The 18,730-nt window shown below is 40.6% G+C and overlaps 1 long non-coding RNA gene across 1 annotated transcript; it reads left to right on the top strand.

Moving 5' to 3' along the window:
* The first annotated feature begins 7,336 nt into the window (after positions 1-7,336).
* Positions 7,337-10,725, top strand: LOC109283516 (uncharacterized). Its single transcript, XR_002090692.1, has 2 exons — positions 7,337-7,437; positions 10,206-10,725. It is a non-coding gene; the product is annotated as an uncharacterized LOC109283516 (long non-coding RNA).
* Positions 10,726-18,730: the final 8,005 nt, after the last annotated feature.

Here is an 18,730-nt window from a genome sequence, read left to right as displayed (position 1 = left end):
GTATGGCAGTAACAAGAACCAAATCAGGAAAAGTATGGGTCATTTACTGAATGGAGGAGGCAACCAAGTCACAGAGGATGCAAAAAAGGCTGAAGTACTCAATGCCTTTTTCAACTCACATTCTTCACATGCAAGGTCAGCTCCCAGACTACTGCACTTGGCCATCATCTTTAAAAACACATGGCAATTGAGAGAGGTCCCAGACAATCAGAAAAAGACAAATATAGTGCCCATATATGAGAGGGAAAAAGGAGGATCCAGGGAACTATAGTCTGGTCAGCCTTACCTCAGTATCTGGAAAAATCATGGAGCAGTTCCTCAAGGAATTAGTTTCTAAGCACTTGTAGGAAAAGGTGATTCATAGCGATCCTGGTTTTCTCTGATTAAAAAAAAAACCCAAAAATAAATGTCTGAATATAAAAAATAACCAAAAAATCCACATTTTGCCATGATTAAAATGAAAAAACGAAATATCACTTTCTATATATGTGTGTGTGTGTGTGTGTGTGTGTGGTATTTCATTCATATGTGATGTAAATGGTGTGTGTATATACATACATATATATATATATATATATATATATATATATATATATATATATATGAGGGGGTGTATGTATAGGATTATTTTTTAAATCCCAAAGTGAAACGCCACATATATATATATATATATATATATATATATATATATATATATATATAAATTAATAATTAGTGGAATTTCATTTTAATCATGGAAAAATGTGGATTTTGGAATTTTTTTAATATCAGAAAATTTGTGGGGGGTTTATCAGAGAAAACCAGGATCCCTGATAATTAGAAACAATCTCAAAGCCCTTTGAGATGCTGTAAGAGGCATGTGTGGGAACAAAAAATGTTTCTCGTGCTGCACATTTTCAATGTGGGGGCAAAATAAGATCCTTGGATATCCAGGGTCAAAAAATACCCTGGATAAAAAAAGCAGAGCAGGCAACTAGAGGCTCAGATCCTCCATAGAGACACCCTGATAGCCAGGCAGAGCATCTCTGTGACTGGCCTTCACTCTGGTACTGAAACACAATGCCTGCCCATGCAGGGCAGGCAGTGTCCCAGCTGCAGGGAGCTGGACCAGGGCTCTGTATTAGTAAATAGGGTGTTGGGGGAGGTGGAGGAGGGGGGAGGGGATCATGGGGGGACCCCACCATCCCATTCCCTGCCCGCTTCTTGAACCTCCTGGATTGCTGCCCCACCTGGCCCCATATGCTGCCTGCCCCACAAGCCCCCCCAGATTGCTTCCCTTCCTGGCCTCATCCCCTGCCTGCCCCCTGAGCCCCCCCTATTACTGTCCTGCCTAGCCTCATTCCCTGACTGGCCCCCAATCCCCCCCAATCACTGCCCCACCTATCCCCAATCCCTTCCTGGCCCCCAAGACCCCTCAATCACTGCCCCACCTGGCCCCATCCCCCTCTGGCTCCTGCAGCCCCCCCAACCACTGCACCAGCTGGCCCCAGCATCCTGGCAATTAAAAAAAAAAAGCCCCACATTCACCGGCAGTAGCAGCCATTGGGGTCACTGGGGCCTCCTGGCACAGCCTCTGGCAGTAAGCACCAGCAGGGACCAGCACTGGCCACCTGGAACCCACTCTGCCACTGCCCCATCACATGGGTGTGGCTGCTTTTTTTTGTTTGTTTGTTTTTTAAGTGCTGGGAGGCTGGGGCAGGGCAAGGTAGCTGTCAGGCATCTGGGGTACAAGCAGAGGATGGGGCTGGGTGGGACAGCCATTAGGGGGTATGGGAGTGCAAGCAGGGGCTGTGTCTGGGTAGAGCAGCCATCAAGGAGTCTGGGGTGAAAGCAGGGGGTGGGGCTCAGCAGGAAAGTCTTCGGGGGGCTTCAGGAGTTGAAAGGGGATGGGGATGGGCAGGGTAGCAATCCAGGAGGCTGGGGGAGCAAGCAGCGGTGGGCCCTGCAGAGGTGTGATAGCCCCTGCTGGGGCCATGTGGACCTGATTGCAGGGACTGTAGCTCCTGTGGGGGGGCAGTCCATGAGCTGTGCAGGGGGGGCTTCACGCTACATGGTCAGGGGACCCACCCCTCCTGAGCAGCCCAACCCACAGTCCCCCCATGATCCATCCACAAACCCCACAGCTTCCCACACCCCTCCACAGCCACCCACATTTCCCCACCCCTCTTCCCAGCCCCCTTCTGCAAACCCTACATCCCCTCAGCCCACACCCTGTGTGCCTAGCTGCCAGACAGGATGAGACTTGTTGACAGAAGCTGTGGCTGCATGGGCAGCTGTCCCCACATCCTGGTTAGTGAAGGGATCTGGGGGAGCTCTAACTGCTCTATGGTAAGAAAACCAAAGGCAAACAGCAAAACATATAGGTATTTAAAATTAATTTTATTATGATGATAGAGAGACTTGTAGGCTTCCAAATTGCTTTAACACTGTAGATATATCAATAAAACATTGCCCAACTGATCTCTCTCTTTCTCTCTCTCACTCTCTCTCTCTCTATATATAGTGGTCTTCTGTTTTAATTGTGGAGGAACATGGATTTCAGGGTATTTTACAGAGTGACTTTGGTATTTTTGTATCAAGGATTTTTTGGTGGCAGGACACAGGCATAGGAGCCTGCTCAGAGCCGGCACCTTGGACCCAGCTGGAGGTGGCTGACCTCCTGGCAAATTGAGGCCAGAAGGGCATGCTTTGACAGTTCAAAGCAGGTCACCACATCCAGAACATCTTCCAGGCAATAGCTGCCCGATAGCTGGGCAGGGGCACACATGACAGTAGAGCTGCACAAAGGCCAACTCTGCAGCCACAGCCCAGTGGCAGCTGGCCCAGTGGGGGAGATGCCTCCACTGGCTATGCAGTCCCCATCTGGGTCTGGCAGGTGTGCAGCAGATCATAGCCAGGCATCAGCCCCCACTGCCAGACTTCTGCAGTGGGTAAATGGTGTAGAGAACTCTCAGGGCTGCTTCAGCAGTCCAGCTGGCACAAGGGGTAGTGTCCCCAGGTACCAATTGGCTGGGCTCCAGAAGCATCTGAGAGTGAGGACCCCTGAGCTACTTGCCAGGGCAGCTTTTTGTACTGATGGGGCCAGGACAAGGCAGTTTTTTACACTGCTGGGACCAGCACAGGTGCTGCCCCTCCCCCCCCCCCCCCCCCCCCGGCCCCGACAGCTGAAGATCCAAGGGGAGCCAGGCAGGGTTATTTTGCCCCAAGTGGCACAACTTGCACCGCATCAAAGTGCATATTCAGGCATGTGCACTGAGGCAAAAAGCTCTGGTTCAGATTTGCACTTCTATTTGAGCTGCTGTAAGTGTACATGCCTGCATGTGTGAACATGCCCTCCAGGGGCAAGTCATGCCTGACCAACCTGATTGTCTTCTAGGATGAGATGACTGGCTGTGTGGATGCAGGGAGACCAGTGGATGTGGTATAACTTAACTTGAGCACGGCTTTTGATATAGTCTTTCACAATGTTCTCTCAGGCAAGCTAAGGAAGCACAGGTTAGATAAATGGACTGTAAGGTAGATAGAAAGCTGGCTGGATCATTAGGCTCAGAGGGCAGTAGTCAATGCCTTAATGTCTAGTTGGCAGCTGGTATAAAGTGGAATGCCCCAGAGTTTGGTTCTGGGATTGTTTTTGGTTTTTTTTCAATATCTTCATCAGTGACCTAGAAGGTGACATAAAGTGCACCCTCAGCAGATTTGGAAGTGGCACCAAGCTGCTGGAGTACTAGATATGTCAGAGGGTAGGGTTAAGGTTCAGAGAGACCTAGAGAAATTGGAGGATTGGACCAACAGTAATCTCATGAGTTTCAATAAGGAGAAGTGTGAAGTCGTGCACTTAGAATGGAAAAATCCTGTGTACCAGTACTGGCTGGGGACTTACTGGCTAGGCAGCAGCTCTGGAGAAAAGGACCTGGAAGCTACAGTGAACAATAAGCTGAATATGAGCCAATAGCATACCTTTGTTGCCAAACAGGCTAATGGTGTACTGCGCTGTATTGGTAGGAGTGTTACCAGTAGGTCAAGGGAAGTAATTATTCCCCTCTATTCAGCACTGGTGAGGCCACATCTGTAGTACTGTGTCTAGTTTTGGGCCCCCCACAGCAGAAAGGATGTGGACAAATTGGAGATTGTCCAGAAGGCAATGAAAATGTTTAGAGGGCTGGGGCTCATGATTTAGGAGCAGAGATCCTGTTTTCCTCTGATAAAAAAAATCCCCAATTTTCAGATTTAAAAAAGTAACCCAAAATACACACACACACACACACACACACACACACACACACACACACACACACTGGAATGTGAATGTATATACATAGAATGTGGATTTTGGGTTACTTTTTTAATCACTTTTTTATCAGAGAAAAGCAGGATTTCTGCTTATGAGGAAAGGCTAAGAGAACTGGGATTATTTAGTTTAGAGAAGACAAGACTGAGAGGGTTTTAATAGCAGCCTTCAACTATCTGAAGGGTGGTTCCAAAGACTATAGAGCTACTGTTCTTAGTGGTGGCAGATGACAGAAAAAGGAGCAATTGTCTCAAGTTGCAGGAAGGGAAGTTTAAGTTAAGTATTAGGAAAAAAACCTGTCTCACTAGGAGGGTAGTATAACACTGGAATAGCTTATCCAGAGAGGTTGGGCAATATCCATCCTTTGAGGTTTTGGAAACCAAGCTAGACAGCCTCTGCTGGGATGGTCTAGTTGGAGGTGGTCCTGCTTTGAGCAGGGGGTTGGATTAGATCTCCTCCTGAGGTCCCTTTGAACCCTAATTTTATATGATTCTATGATTTAGTAAAGCTAAATGAATGCTATTTCATCTCATTTTCTATTCCTCTCTATGGGAGAGATGCTATTCCACCTATTAGATGCCTAAATGGTTTTTAATACTTAAATGTAGTCCTAATGTTTCCTCCTTGAGTACCTAAGAAACCATGAATGCAAAAGATTGGTGGATTCTTGCCTTTCTTCTAAGTCTAAGAAGCCAGAGCATTAAGAAAGTAATATGCTCACATCTTTTCAGGGGCTTATAGCTAGAGACATACTGAATTCATAATGGAAGTGAGCAGTGCAGCAGGTGCTTTAATCTTGCAGGTTCCTCAGCGTCCTCCCCTCTCCCTCTCCCCACTGATTAGTGGAGAGGCCCCACCACTCACTCCTGATGAGCACAGAGGTGAAAGCCACAGTTTTAAATATGGCACCGTTTTTTCCTCCTAGCTGGTCAGTAGCAAGCAGCAGGGCCACCAGAGCCCCTCAGTCAACCAACGATGGGTGAGGAGGTAGGTGTGTGGGAGAACCTGAAAAATTAAAGGAGTTGCCATGCAGCCCACTTCCACTGTGAATTCAGTAGGTTCCTACTCATAGCATCACATTTAGTAGCCTAATGATTGGAATAGAACCTGGGACTTTTTCAACTTCCTAGTGGATACAATTCAATAAAAGGTGCTTTTAAGCTGGCCTAACTTGCCATCTGGTGCATGGATTCCATGATTCAATGAAATGGGACAGGACTCAATTTAATTTCTGCAGGGCCCCATTGAGAGAGAGATCTTTGACAAATATTTAGTTTGATTTCAGGTAGGATTTTGTTTTGTTTCATTTTTAATCATTTTTTATGTACAATATATAGCTCTGATCTTTGCTCTGCTGTAATTTTGTCAACTGCTCAAGAGAGTATGTCTGCAATAAATAAATCTATCCCATTTGTAACTGAGAAAAAAGTAATGCCTGTACTCTTTGAAGAAAGAGAGAAATACTGAGGGCCTTCTTGGCAGTGGCTCTATATAGTTCGCAGTCAATTTATCTAACAGTAACATCTAAAAATAAGGTTATGAATATTTTTCCAGTCATAATACTAAGTTAATGTTTTCTTATCTGTTCAAATCTCTTGATATTCAATTGTACTTAGTATGCAGGGCATAGAAAGCATTGGCAACCAGTTTTGACTATATTGGATTGGAGACCCTTGTCAAGATTTTCCTTGGACCTCTGTTACTTTAACTCATTTGGTTTTCAAATTCATAATTATAGTTCCTATCAATCTGATATTTTTGTATACTAGCCTACTCAAGTTCCTGCATCTGGCAGATAGATTAGGCAATTCTTTCCTAAATGGACTAGCATTACAAAGATTTGTCAGATATATCTACATTGCAGTCCAAGTGCACTTTAAGACATTGACAGAAAGTACACCCAACCAAGCTGCTCCCACTTGCTCCCACTCTACATGTTCCAAACCCAGAAATTAGATTCTCATTCACTACCACTAATTAAGTAGGAAGATTGCAGGACTACAAAGGCCTAAATAGGAAGATAATAGGAAGGTCTTCCATCATCTCTATGAGAATTATCACTGTAATTTTTCCCTCCAGATTGTTCAAATGCACAAAAACTAACTTAGAGTAAAAACTTCAAATTCTACAGTACTCAGCACATGTATGGCACTCTCCTTTTTTCAAAGTACTTCTTAGATATTAACTAATGAGCCAATATTGGAGTTGAAGGGTTGCTAATGTATGTTATCTATCATTCTGATAACAAAATATGTATTATTAAGCTTGAAGTATTCATAATTAATCAGAACTAGTACTAGGGAAACCTCAGTGCTTAACCTTTTAGTATAATAAATGCTTTTCATCAGCAGCTTAAATCAAATATTAATTTAAGATGGTTTATCTGTAGGTGCTGGATGTATACTGATATTTGCAAAAATCAGTAATGGGTACAAACTCTGAGGTGGTTTTAATCAGTGTACAGCAGGCTCTTACAGATAACTTATCTTTTCAGAGCCAAATTTTGGAAGGAGTTACGAAGTGGCAGAAATAAAGCCAGTTTTAACACATTTTTTTCTGTTTCTTTCCGGTACTTATATGACTCTCATCACCAAAGTTATCTATCTTACTGTCTTTAATGTCTTCTCACAACAGTCTTGCGAGGCAAAGATGCCTTGTTATCCTCACTTTACACACAGGAAACTGAAATCCAAAGGGCCAGCACCATAAGGATATCTGAGAATTTCCCATTTAAAACCAATGGGAAGTAAGCACCTAAATGCCTTTTAAAATTTCTAAGTGACTTTTTGAAGTTTATATAGAAAGTCTGTTGGACAGTAGGAAATTAAAGACTCATCTCTGAATTTCCCAGGTCAGCACCCTAGTCAAACATTATTTCTTTTGCTTAAAGCCAGTTAATTTAGAATGGTTCTCTAGCTTTCCATTTACCAGGAATAAAAAAAAAAAGGTTACTTTATGTCAGTGGTCTTCAACCTTTTTAAGTGGGAGATCACCTTTGACATATAAAAGCAACCCAAGATCTACCATGTGCCACTGCCACCCCTCCCTCCCACCCAGCAGCTATGTCTGTAGGGAAGGAAATGGGGGGTGGGGGGGGGCAGACTGAAGCAGAGGAAGAACAAATATTTGTGGGTGCACCTCCCTAGCAGGTAAGTCCCTTCCGGCCAGGGCCCCATTCAACTTACCCCTGCTTTTACCTCTCCAGCACTGTCCCTCACTGTGGGGACCTTGATCTAGCCCTTTCCCTTTGCCATGGACTGACCTGCTGGGCTGACCTGCACATGCACACACAGACCTCCACCCCCGACTCGGATCCAATTCAAGTGGCTCCGAGATCTACCACAAGAGGCTCCAAGATCTACCAGTGGATCAATCCACTGGTTGGTGATCACTGTTCTGTGTTAATTAAGCATAGTATCTAACATAAGGTAAAATCCTAATGAAGATATGGAACAGGGTAGCAGATTGAAGGAACACTAGCAAGGATTTCAAAAATAAATTTTATCTGCTAACCTATTAAAAAAACAACTGCCTTGTCTGCACTAGGATTTTACTGTGAATTAGTTAAAGTACCTTAGCTAACATTTGCAAAGAAAACATTTTTCCCCTTTGGTTTGAATACACCCTTTTTGGCTTGTCTATAGTAATAAAGACATGGTAAGTAAAATTCCAACATTGTTATACTGCCACAAGTAATTTATTTCCAATATGTCATGATTTTTCTTGATCTTAATGGAATAAAGTTAAAAAAAATTCCATTTTTTTACTTGTATAAGTGCATAGATATGTCTCCAAGGATGTTCAGAAAAGAAAAATAGTGAGTAAAAAACTGTGATGTTGTTAAGGTTTGCTTTTTTCAAAGTAACTTTTCATCTAATGGACTATGTATCTTTGAACTCAGTTATGGGAAATTCCTGCTCAAACTCTGTCCTTCTTTACCAAGGTTAATAGTTGTTTATAGATGAGGGGAATGCAGTGGATGTAGTATATTTGTACTTTAATAAGTCATTAGATACAGTCCCACATAACATTCATATGAATAAACTGAAGAAATGTGGGCTGGACTGACATATTAGATGATTACATAATTATAAGTAAAGAAGAAAATAAGTAGAATGGTGTTAATATGGAATGAGGTCTAACACAGGGTTCCACGTAGGTTTCTGCTGAGTCCTCTATTGTTTATCAGCTGTAATAGTCAGGGACCAGATCACAAGAAAAATGTCAAGAAATGGGAGAAGATCCAGAAGTTAGCAACAAACATAATAAAGGGGTTGAAATGCAAGCTGCATAAGGAAAAGCTAACAGAACTTGGTATTATTAGTGCAGACAAAGGAGATTGAGGAATATGTGATAACAGTTTCCTAATAATTGAAAGGCTGCCATAAACAAATGAGAGGAAAAACTGTTTCCCCTTGTTACAGAGGGTAAGGCATGAGATAATGGTTTTAAACAGTATCAAAGCAGATATAGATTAAATCCAGTATAATCTTTCTAACTCTCAGAATAATATGAAATGGAACAAACTAGCTAGAAAAGTTGTGGAATGTCCCTTATTAAAGGTTTTCAAGAAGACACTGGATGGAAATATTCCTGGGATGATTTAGGAGTATATATCCTACATCTGTGCACTGACTTGGACTAGATGACTTTCAAAGTCTTTTCCAGACTTAACAGTCTGTGAAACATGGTATTTCCTATCTTTTCAGTGCTTGTTTTCCCAATTTTAAATCTGTAGCAATTTACTGTTTGATTTAAAATTGTAAACATAATTTTATGTTTATAAATGATATTTTACATAGTATTATACACACACAAATTGTATCTATTATCATTCTTTGTGTCACCAGTCTTTGGCATTTCATGTGGCTACCTGCTGATTCCAGATTCTAATCTCAATGTAACCAATTCTGTCATATATTTTGTATGATTTACTGGATCTTTTTTCCTCTACTTCTCCTCCTGCTTTTTACCTTTCGGGTCATGAGAGAGAAAGAAAGGTGGGGAGAGTGAGAGAAAGAGAGAGAGATTAGCATGTGAAAACCATCAATCAACCACACCAATGAATGGCGAAATAAACAGAAGTATTTTCTATGTGCTAGTTATTCATGGGGAAATGAAGACTCTATTAAGCTCTTCAGTCTCTCAGTTTTCTGATGTTTCTTGACAAGCCTGAGTTACAGGTCAAATTCATCTCATTCATCACACAGTGTAAATCTATCGACTTCAGTAAGCACACTTCAAGGATGTATTTGGCTCCATATTGTTAACGTAAAACAATAGTCTTGCCATTCCCTATATCAAAACTCTACATTTGGATTCCAGCTTCCTTTTTTCCAACCTTTCAACATTTGATGTGTGACTTTGGTTTATGAAAGTATATGACAGAAAGCCAACTGTGTGTCCTTAATTGCCCTTAGAGAATTTCTTTATAAGAAACTCAAGTCTTTCACTGCAAGATTATTGGCAGGACCGCTCTGTAGTACATCCCACTGGCAAACAGCTTAGACAAAACAGATTCAAATCCACAAGGTGTCCCTACAGACCTTTATAGGAAATAGTAAATAAGAAAATTGATATTCAGAGAATACATTCCCAAGACAAATACATTAATCTTCCCTTTCATAGGACAAGATTTTAGCTTAGATGTTGGCTACAAAACTCTCTTTAATTTGGCCTGCCTTTCTTTGATTAAAAGATATGTGTCATGTTCCTCAGCCAGTTCAATGACCTTCAGCTTAGTGATATAACATTTTATTTAGACATTACCAATGCAAAGTATCACACAGGGGTGAGTCTGTATAAATTTCAGTAACCCATCCAAAGGAACATGTGAACTATTTTTTTATAACACTGCAAACAGAAAAGAACTCAGCATATATAGTGACATGCTTTTGCCCTTCTGTTTTCTTCCCAGAGTTCATCTTGCAGCACTACTGTGAAGCATCTGAGAGATAAAAGTGTCTTCTGTGTGCTGACATGTAAAGCAGCACATCAAACATCCCACTTTGAATCAGAATTCCTACAGAGGCAGCATTTGAATTTTACACTGAGATATAATCAAAGTCCACTTTGCTGCTTAGAGGAAAGAGAGGAAAAGAGCATAGGGACAGATCTTATTCCATCTATGAGGCATCTAAGTGGATTTAAATAGCTGAAAGTGATTCTAGTCTACCCTGTTTAAGTTACCATAAATCTATTAATGCCTGTAACATATGATGGTATGTTATCTTACACTTAAAAGTGAGTCACAAAAAAGCAGAGGAGGAGCAAGTCTCACCTACCTTTTGTATTATCAAGTTTCAAGGATGCAAGCACAATGGATTGATATCACACCCATGTGTTTACGTCCACTTATGTGCCTAAAGCACAGGGTAGAATCTTACTCTTACTATGTTCACTTGATAATCTTATAAAGTACTTAGATATGATGGTGACCTGCACTATATGACTGTTAAAATGAATGGATTATTTTTCCTTTGATTTAAATGGGCTTTGGATCAGTACCAAGAGAAAAATGAAGGTAAGATTGTTTTCCAAGATAAAAACAATCTTGGAAGGGTACCAAGAAATGGAAAGTGGTTGGCTTTCTCCTGAATTGCTTGCAACTGCTATCATCCCTTGCAGACTGGGAAATATTTCAGTGTAAACTGGGACATACTAGATAGACACAGAACTAGTGAAACGGCAGATGCAACATGTATGTAAGATAAGAAAAGAAATGTAGAGGGCAATAAACTCATTGTGCTTCTATAAAAATAGGGATATGTTCCCGGTGTGGTGAAGGCAACGTGCTACAGAAATTAGTGTACTCTTTTTTCTCCACAAGAATGAGTTTGAGCTTTATTGTGATAAAGAACCATACTATAGAATCTGGTAGTATGCCCAGCTGTAAATAAATACCTTGTCATTAATGCAAGTCAGTTAAAACCTGCCAGATGTGATCACTTCCTTAAGTGTCATTGGTATGATTAGTCACTGCTCCTCCTGAAGATGAGTCATTTTCCTGGCAGTCAATCTCCTGTATTGGCAGAAATCTGACCTCAAGCCACCATAGCTTTGAAATCAGCACAACAGTATGGAGAAGATACTGTAGGGTACCTAAAAATTAAATATCAGAGATAGCACATCAGACTCCTACTTTCAAGGTGACTCATAATGGCTGATAAAATGAAAGAGGGCACTGACTAATTTAACAATCAATTGCCACATAACAGAATTTAAGTGGAAACAGATGTCTAATTGGTTATTCTGGATGACTTGTGAGGAAGCATAGTTGCCCAAGTTTAGGTGCCTAGAGGACATTTCAGGCCAAGGTGAGACCTAAGTAGATCCTAATGTTTTAGTGGTCTCGCTTAGTACCATATATCACGTCTACTGGGCCCTTCCTTATCTTGGCTTGTAAAAGCCAGTTGGGGTGATGTTACCATTGCTGGTAGGAGGTGGTCAGTCCTCTCTTTGGGAAGGAGCATACCATATGTTCTTAAGTGTGCAACTATCTGACCCCAGCTCAAGAAACCATCATTGGCACTGACTCCCCAGCCAGTTATTCTTGTATATGTATATGGAATTCAATACCATCATTGGCACTGACTCCCCAGCCTGTTACCTCCTGTATATGGATCTTCAGTTGGTGACAGTGGCTACTAAGAGTGCCTTTCACCTACTCCACTTGGTAAGAAGGCTAAACCCTTTCTTCACATTAGGCTTTGATAACCATCATCAATACCTTTTCAACCTCAAGAATGGTATCACAGAGAATTGGTGGGACAGTTCTTATGACTGGAACTTCAACATTGAGTGCTTCTTTCTGTTTTGGAAGAAGAGAGCTGGGAAAAAAGGCGAAGAACATTGCTTTGTATGTCAGAAATACATGCACTTATTTACTGGTTCAGGAAGAAGAAGATAGAAGATCAGAATGTATCTGGTTGAAGATAAACGGTGAGACATATAGCATTAGTAAGATGTTGGGGGTTTCTACCAAGTCATGTAGAAGAGGTAGATGAGGCTTGGTGCTCCAGCTACTTTAAAAGAAGGCAGATGGCATGGGAAGCAGCCATGTGTGACAGGGGCCAATTAGAGAGTCACCTGACCAGACAAGGGCCAGGCAAGCAGGATATAACCCCAGGGCCTGAGCTGGTCATGCAGTCTATCCCTGAGAGCCATGGAGAGAGGAGCTCTTGGGCAGTAGGGCTGCAGCAGGGTTCCTGGTTAAAATCTGAGCTGGGGTAAGCAACTCTGCAGGTTTGAGGAAGGGTCTAAGGGGAGGAGAAGGTCCCAACAGGCCTGGGAAAAAAGAGGCATGGGGACAAAGAATAGAGTTCCTGGGGGCTCAAAGGGCATTTGTACACATGCATGCAGTACAGTTTTGGGAGCTTTGAAAAGCACCCAGCACTGCAGCACATGCTATTGTACAAGCAGAAAATCCACATCAGCACTGAGAAAATGGTGGTGGTACATTTTTTAAAAATGTATCAGAAGTGTTTTAATTCAAAAGCACACTGCTGCCATTTTCTGTGCACTGATGTGTATTTCACCACTTATACAACTGCATGTGACACAGCACAGTGTACATCAGCTCGTGTGTGGAGTAGACTCGATTAAATTAATCTGTTCTGATGCACTGGATCTCTGGCATGTTCCTGCACAAAAATGTATGTGTACAAATGCCCAAAAGGAGAGAGATTGATTCTAGGATGGGCTGAGTAGGCAGGGCCGGAGACCTGTATCCCAGTAGGGGCAGAGTTTGAAGATGGCAGGCCTAAGCACCAAGTAAGGGAAAAGTTGCAGGTCTGAGCTGAGGGGAGCCAATTTCTGGGACTGAGGCTGGAGCCCAGGAGAGGTGAGTATAAACAAGGCCAGAGAGCTCAGAGATCTGCAGTCCAGGACAGTAAGTGTAAATAGGGTCAAGAAGCCTGAAGTTCTCTCTGGGTGAGGGATAGGTGCTGAAGGATGAAGAGGGTCACAGCCTAAGACTGGCCGGTTAGGGGAGCCCATGAGTCTCAACTGGCCTAGGAGTGGGGCCAGAGACTGAGGGTGAGGTGCGGGGGGGGTGGGGGGGTGGGGTGGGCAAGGAGTCTGTAGCCCAAGAGGGGCAAGGACTGGCACTGGGAGCCCATATCCCAGAAGGGGTATGTGTCAGCAGGTCCAGGAGGCCTTTGTCCCAAAAGGGGTATTAGGAACACCAAAAAGAGAGAGAGGAACAAATAATACCTACAAGGCATTGTCATGAGTATTGAGGGGCACGAGCCCTTAAGGTCATGAGAAGTGACATTTGTGACATTGGTGGTCATGAGCAGGGATCCTGGTTTTCTCTGATTAAAAAAAAAAATCCTCAATTTTTGGATTAAAAAAAGTAACCCCAAATCCACATTTTTCCATGATTAATATTAAATGCCACTAATAAAAATGTGGATTTGGGGTTACTTTCTTTAATCCAAAAATTAGGGATTTTTTTTTATCAGAGAAAACCAAGATCCTTGGTCATGAGGAAATCTGATTTGAGAAGCGCTGGAGCAGCCTACCTCTTCTGAAAGTATAATTTCAACAAGGCATGACAGGTGAGGAGATGGAGAGATTGCCCAAAGAAAGCCAGGTTGATAAGGGCTGTGTTGGTTCCAGGGGCATCACAGGCATCCCTGGAGCAGGACCTTTTTACAGGAACTCTTCAAGGACATAACAAAATTATCCAAACATTGTGAGATGATACAAGTGGGAGACTTCAGTTTTCTAAACATTTGCTGGAAGAACAAGACAGCCAAACATAAAATGTCAAGCAATTTCCTAACTTGTGTGGAGAACAACTATTCCAGGAAGTTGAGGATAGAGCTAGAGTATTATCTATCTTGGATCTTATATTGACCAACAGGGAAAAAATGCTGGGAGATGTGAAGGTGATGGGAAACTTGTGAGGAAGTAATCACAATATGATGCAAAAATGGGGAAAGCATGAAGTCAACAAAACTAAAAACTGGATTTCAAAAATGGTGAATTGCAATTTGTCACAAACCCCATCCATGGGAGACCTCAGAGGCCTGAGTTTCTCTTCACTGTACTGCCACTTACCCCAAGGAACAGGAAACTATCTCAGTACCTTAGATCCTCTGTCCCTGTGTCTGAATACTGTGGCTACAGTGAGGGATCTCTGCCAGCCCTAAGTGCCCCCCACTTTAGAATACAAAATTATAGGTGCTCCTTTCCATGAAAAGTGCAACCTGGAAAATCATGCACTAAGAAATCACTCTTTTCACTGGCAATCTTTAAGGAGATAAACAGCAAAAAGTATTCATTATATAAGATGAAATAATTATGCAAACAAAGCAGACCATAGATTTGGGGAAGAACATAAAACAAATAGAGATTCTTATCTTTTCATCTGGGTAACTCTAGCCTCCCATGAGAGTCCTTGCCAGACTTGTAGAATTCTGCCTTCCTGCTGCTTCTACCAGTCCTGAAATTCAAAAATGAATATGTTAGCCTAGCTAGGCTCAAAAAAGCTAGCTCCCTCCTTTGAATAGTTTTATTTAATGGTCATGATTTATCAGTTTCCTTCAAGAACTTTGGGTGTGTTTGAAGTACCTGGAATCCCACTGACTTGATGAGCAAAAAATCCTGGTTTTCTCTGATTAAAAAATAAAAAAAGAAAATCCCCAATTTGCAGACTGAAAAAAGTAACCCCAAATCCACATTTTTCCATGATTAAAATGAAACACAACTATATATATATATATTAGTGGTGTTTATTTTTGTGTATATTTGACTATTTTAATCATGGGAAAATGTGGATTTTGGATTACATTTTTCAATACAAAAATCAGGGATTATTTTTAATCAGAGAAAACCAGGATTCCTGTTGATGAGCCATTACTCCCAGGTGCCTTTGCTATTGATTGTCACCATCACAAATGGACAATTGCCAGGAGTGCACATCCCACCAGTGGCCCCTTATTTCTATTGTGTGGTTCAGTTGTCCCGATCCTAGACCACAATGACAAGGGATAATTTGCAGTTCCACCCACTACCTGAGTTCCCTGGCTATAGAGTTATACATAGTCAGCATAATATTATCCATAAATTGACAACAATAGCGTAAGTGGATACAGTCTTACTTGGGCTTTCAAACAAGATCACACATATCTTATCAGCAAGGATCCTTGTTTTCTCTGATGAAAAGATCCCCAATTTTCAGATTTAAAAAGTAACCCAAAATCCACATTATTCCATGAATAAAATGAAACACCACTAATATATAAGTATATTATAGTGATATTTCATTTTAATCATGGAAAAATGTGGATTTTGAATTACTTTTTCTAATCTGAAAATTAGAGGTTTTTTATCAGAAAAAAAACAGGATCCCTGCTTATCAGTAAAATAAAACACAAGAAAACAATTATAATGTTACAAATCCTAAACTATAGCAGAGTTCTTGATACAACTGACTCTGGGAGATAATAGACATGGTGTCATGGGAGGACAGATAGATAGATAAAGACAGCCAGGATGTCTGGATGCTTCTAAAGGGCACAGTGCTGGAAGCCCAACAAAAATCTGTTCTGACATGATGGAAGTACAAAAAGAATGCGAAGAGACCAATGTGGCTGCACAAGAAACTTCTAGCATACCTCAAACACAAAAGAAAGCATACAGGCAATGGAAAGATGGGAAGGTCAACAAGAAAGCCTACCAAGAAATAGCAAGAACTTGAAGGGACAAAATCATGAAGTCAACTGTAAAAAAAACAACTTTAATTGATAAGGGAAATTAAAGACAAGAGGAGGTTCTATACATATTTTGGTCAGAAAAGAAAGAGCAAGGAAGACCAAGGAAGCTGTGAGTCCACTGTTAAATAACTATGGAAATTTTTTAAATAAAAGATACAAAAAAAGGTGGAGCTGCTCAACAGCTACTTTGCCTCAATGTTCACCAAAAAATAAAAATAAAGCTGCAACCAGACAGACGCTACTTTTTAAAATGCTGTGAGACCCTCTTATTTAGGCAGTTACTTAACAAACAAAGCTAGGCCAACATATTGTTTAGGGTATTTTGGCTCAATGTTGATATTCTTGTTCCCTTTTAATTTGCTTTATTTACTTGTCGTTTTGAATGTTAGTCTGTTCTTTTATTGTAAGCCACTCTGGGCCTTTGCTGGGAAGGGTGGCATATACATCTCTTAAATGTTAGTCATGCTTTTAGTATAAAGCACAGTGTCCTGAGCAACTGACTGTGATGAAACAAATTATAGAAGTTACTGTTGTTTTTGTTATTTACCCTCATGTCCTAGAATTTAGTAGGTGGGGAGGGGGGATCACTAATATGGGTCTTCCAAAGCAGCAGTGATTTAAAACATTACCACCTTCCTCAATATTTTATCAATGTTGCTTTCTGAAGGATCCATGGTCTTTTAATAGAGACAATTTCAAGTTTGCACAGTGCTGCTGTAATCCAGTCATCAGGAGGTACCATAGCACAAACAATCAATATTATATATACAGTTTATTTAATTCATATTTGTCAATCTTTTTCTACATTTTTAATTGACCAATACCATAAAATGGAAAGAAGGTGCCATAGAGATGCCTTTTGCTGCTGTTTTATTTATAACCACTAGATATCTAGTCTTGTAGCACATGCTTCTTGAACAATAACAATAAAACAATCCAATAATATCTTTGTGCTCTTATTGCCTAAACTTATTTTGGTCTACAGTTATAATACTTCTTTTACTTTGTAGTTCATACTTCTTTCATAGTATACAGTTCACAATAATGCAACTTGCCATCCAGTTACAATATGACTAATAATTTCTAGGCTCTCCTTGTACATCTATATTCTGGACTTGCATCTCTCCAGCCATTTATCCTTGCTTTAATATACCTTGTGTAAATAGCTTGTTTCTATGTGGGCACAATTAAGCTCTCTCTTTTTCAGTCCTCTGTGATAAAATACATATAAGCTGTCACCATTCCTTTTCTGAGTTTTTTTTGCACAGTCTTTTTTTCATCCTTTTATGTCAACATATCTCTTAATGTTGTCTACCTAAAGATCTACTGTAAGTAAGAACATGATCTAATATCTAGCCAGACCATCGTCTATCTTTGCATTAGTTTCCTATCATCACATGCTTGCTGAAAATCTCTGTTCCATGACATTATCACTAGGGATTCTGCTTTTCTGTGATTTAAAAAAAAAAAAAAAATCCCCAATTTTGGGCTTAAAAAGCTAACCCCAAATCCACATTTTCCCATGATTAAAATGAAACACTACTAACATGTATAGATACATACATGGTGGTGTTTCATTTTAATCATAAAAAAAAATGTGGATCTGAGGTTAGTGTTTTTAAACTGGAAACTTAGGGATTTTTTATCAGAGCAAACCAGGATCCCTGATTATCATACAGTTGCTCTCAGACCTCCTCTATCTTTTCTATTAACACAAAGTCTAGCTATAAGATATCATGCTCCCTACCTTCTGCATCATTTTCATCATGCCTGAAGTTCACAGCAGGTGCTGGTGTATATAAAAAACATGCCTAACTGTAAATGTTTGTTCCAAGAGATTCTTTTGGTAAATCCTTTTCATCCCTAAAAGTGCAGCTTTTTGAATGACTGAACTTGCTTACTCCATTCCTAGTATTCTCAAGGCCTTCTCAGTCCACTTACAGATAGCTCCGCTAGTACTATGCTAAACATCTTGCCTTCACTGTGTTACAATCTTAGCTTTTTTGCACTTTTATCATCTATTAGGAAAGGGGTATCGATGTGTACTGTTTTCCTGGCTATCTTATTTACAACCATGATGCTTGCCTGGTTATATGGCTCAATGAACATTATGATGGTCTATACATTTGAATAGCTCTTTATGAGCACAGATGAACATTTAGTGGACAATTTAAATACATTCCATATTTAGCTACAGTGATCATGCTTTTCCATGCTCATTAGCTGTAATTCATGAAATATTTAGGTCTGTACTTTCCACAAAAATGATATAAAAGAATGTGGCATAATCAGAAATTAGAAGAAAAAATTAGGAAAATGGCCAACTATCTGAGAATCTAAAAATTCATAATTATGACCAATCATCTAACAGCAATAATAGTTCATAAATCTGTACAAAATACTCCCTATCTTGCTGCATAACAGCAGTATAGGAAATATATCAGAATTAAGCCTCATACCACTCTTGTAACACCATTTTTTTGGATCACTAGCAATCCCTGATAAAGTTAAGGCTCCATATTTATCCAAATTGCAATTTTCAGTCTTCCATAACTTTCCAAATTTCTTACAATACTCGCTGGCCAATAATAATATTTGTATTATAGCAGTGACTTTCAACCTTTTTTCATTTGCAGACCCCTAATTTTTTTGAAAGGAGATACAGACCTCTTTGGAAATTTCAAATGGAAGTGTGGATGCCTTTGAATTGTAAGTGTGG

This window comes from Alligator mississippiensis, chromosome 1, assembly GCF_030867095.1.
Source record: "Alligator mississippiensis isolate rAllMis1 chromosome 1, rAllMis1, whole genome shotgun sequence".
NCBI classification, from domain to species: domain Eukaryota; kingdom Metazoa; phylum Chordata; order Crocodylia; family Alligatoridae; genus Alligator; species Alligator mississippiensis.
Note: the sequence above shows the minus strand (reverse complement) of the source record. Positions and strands in the feature narration are given on the sequence as shown.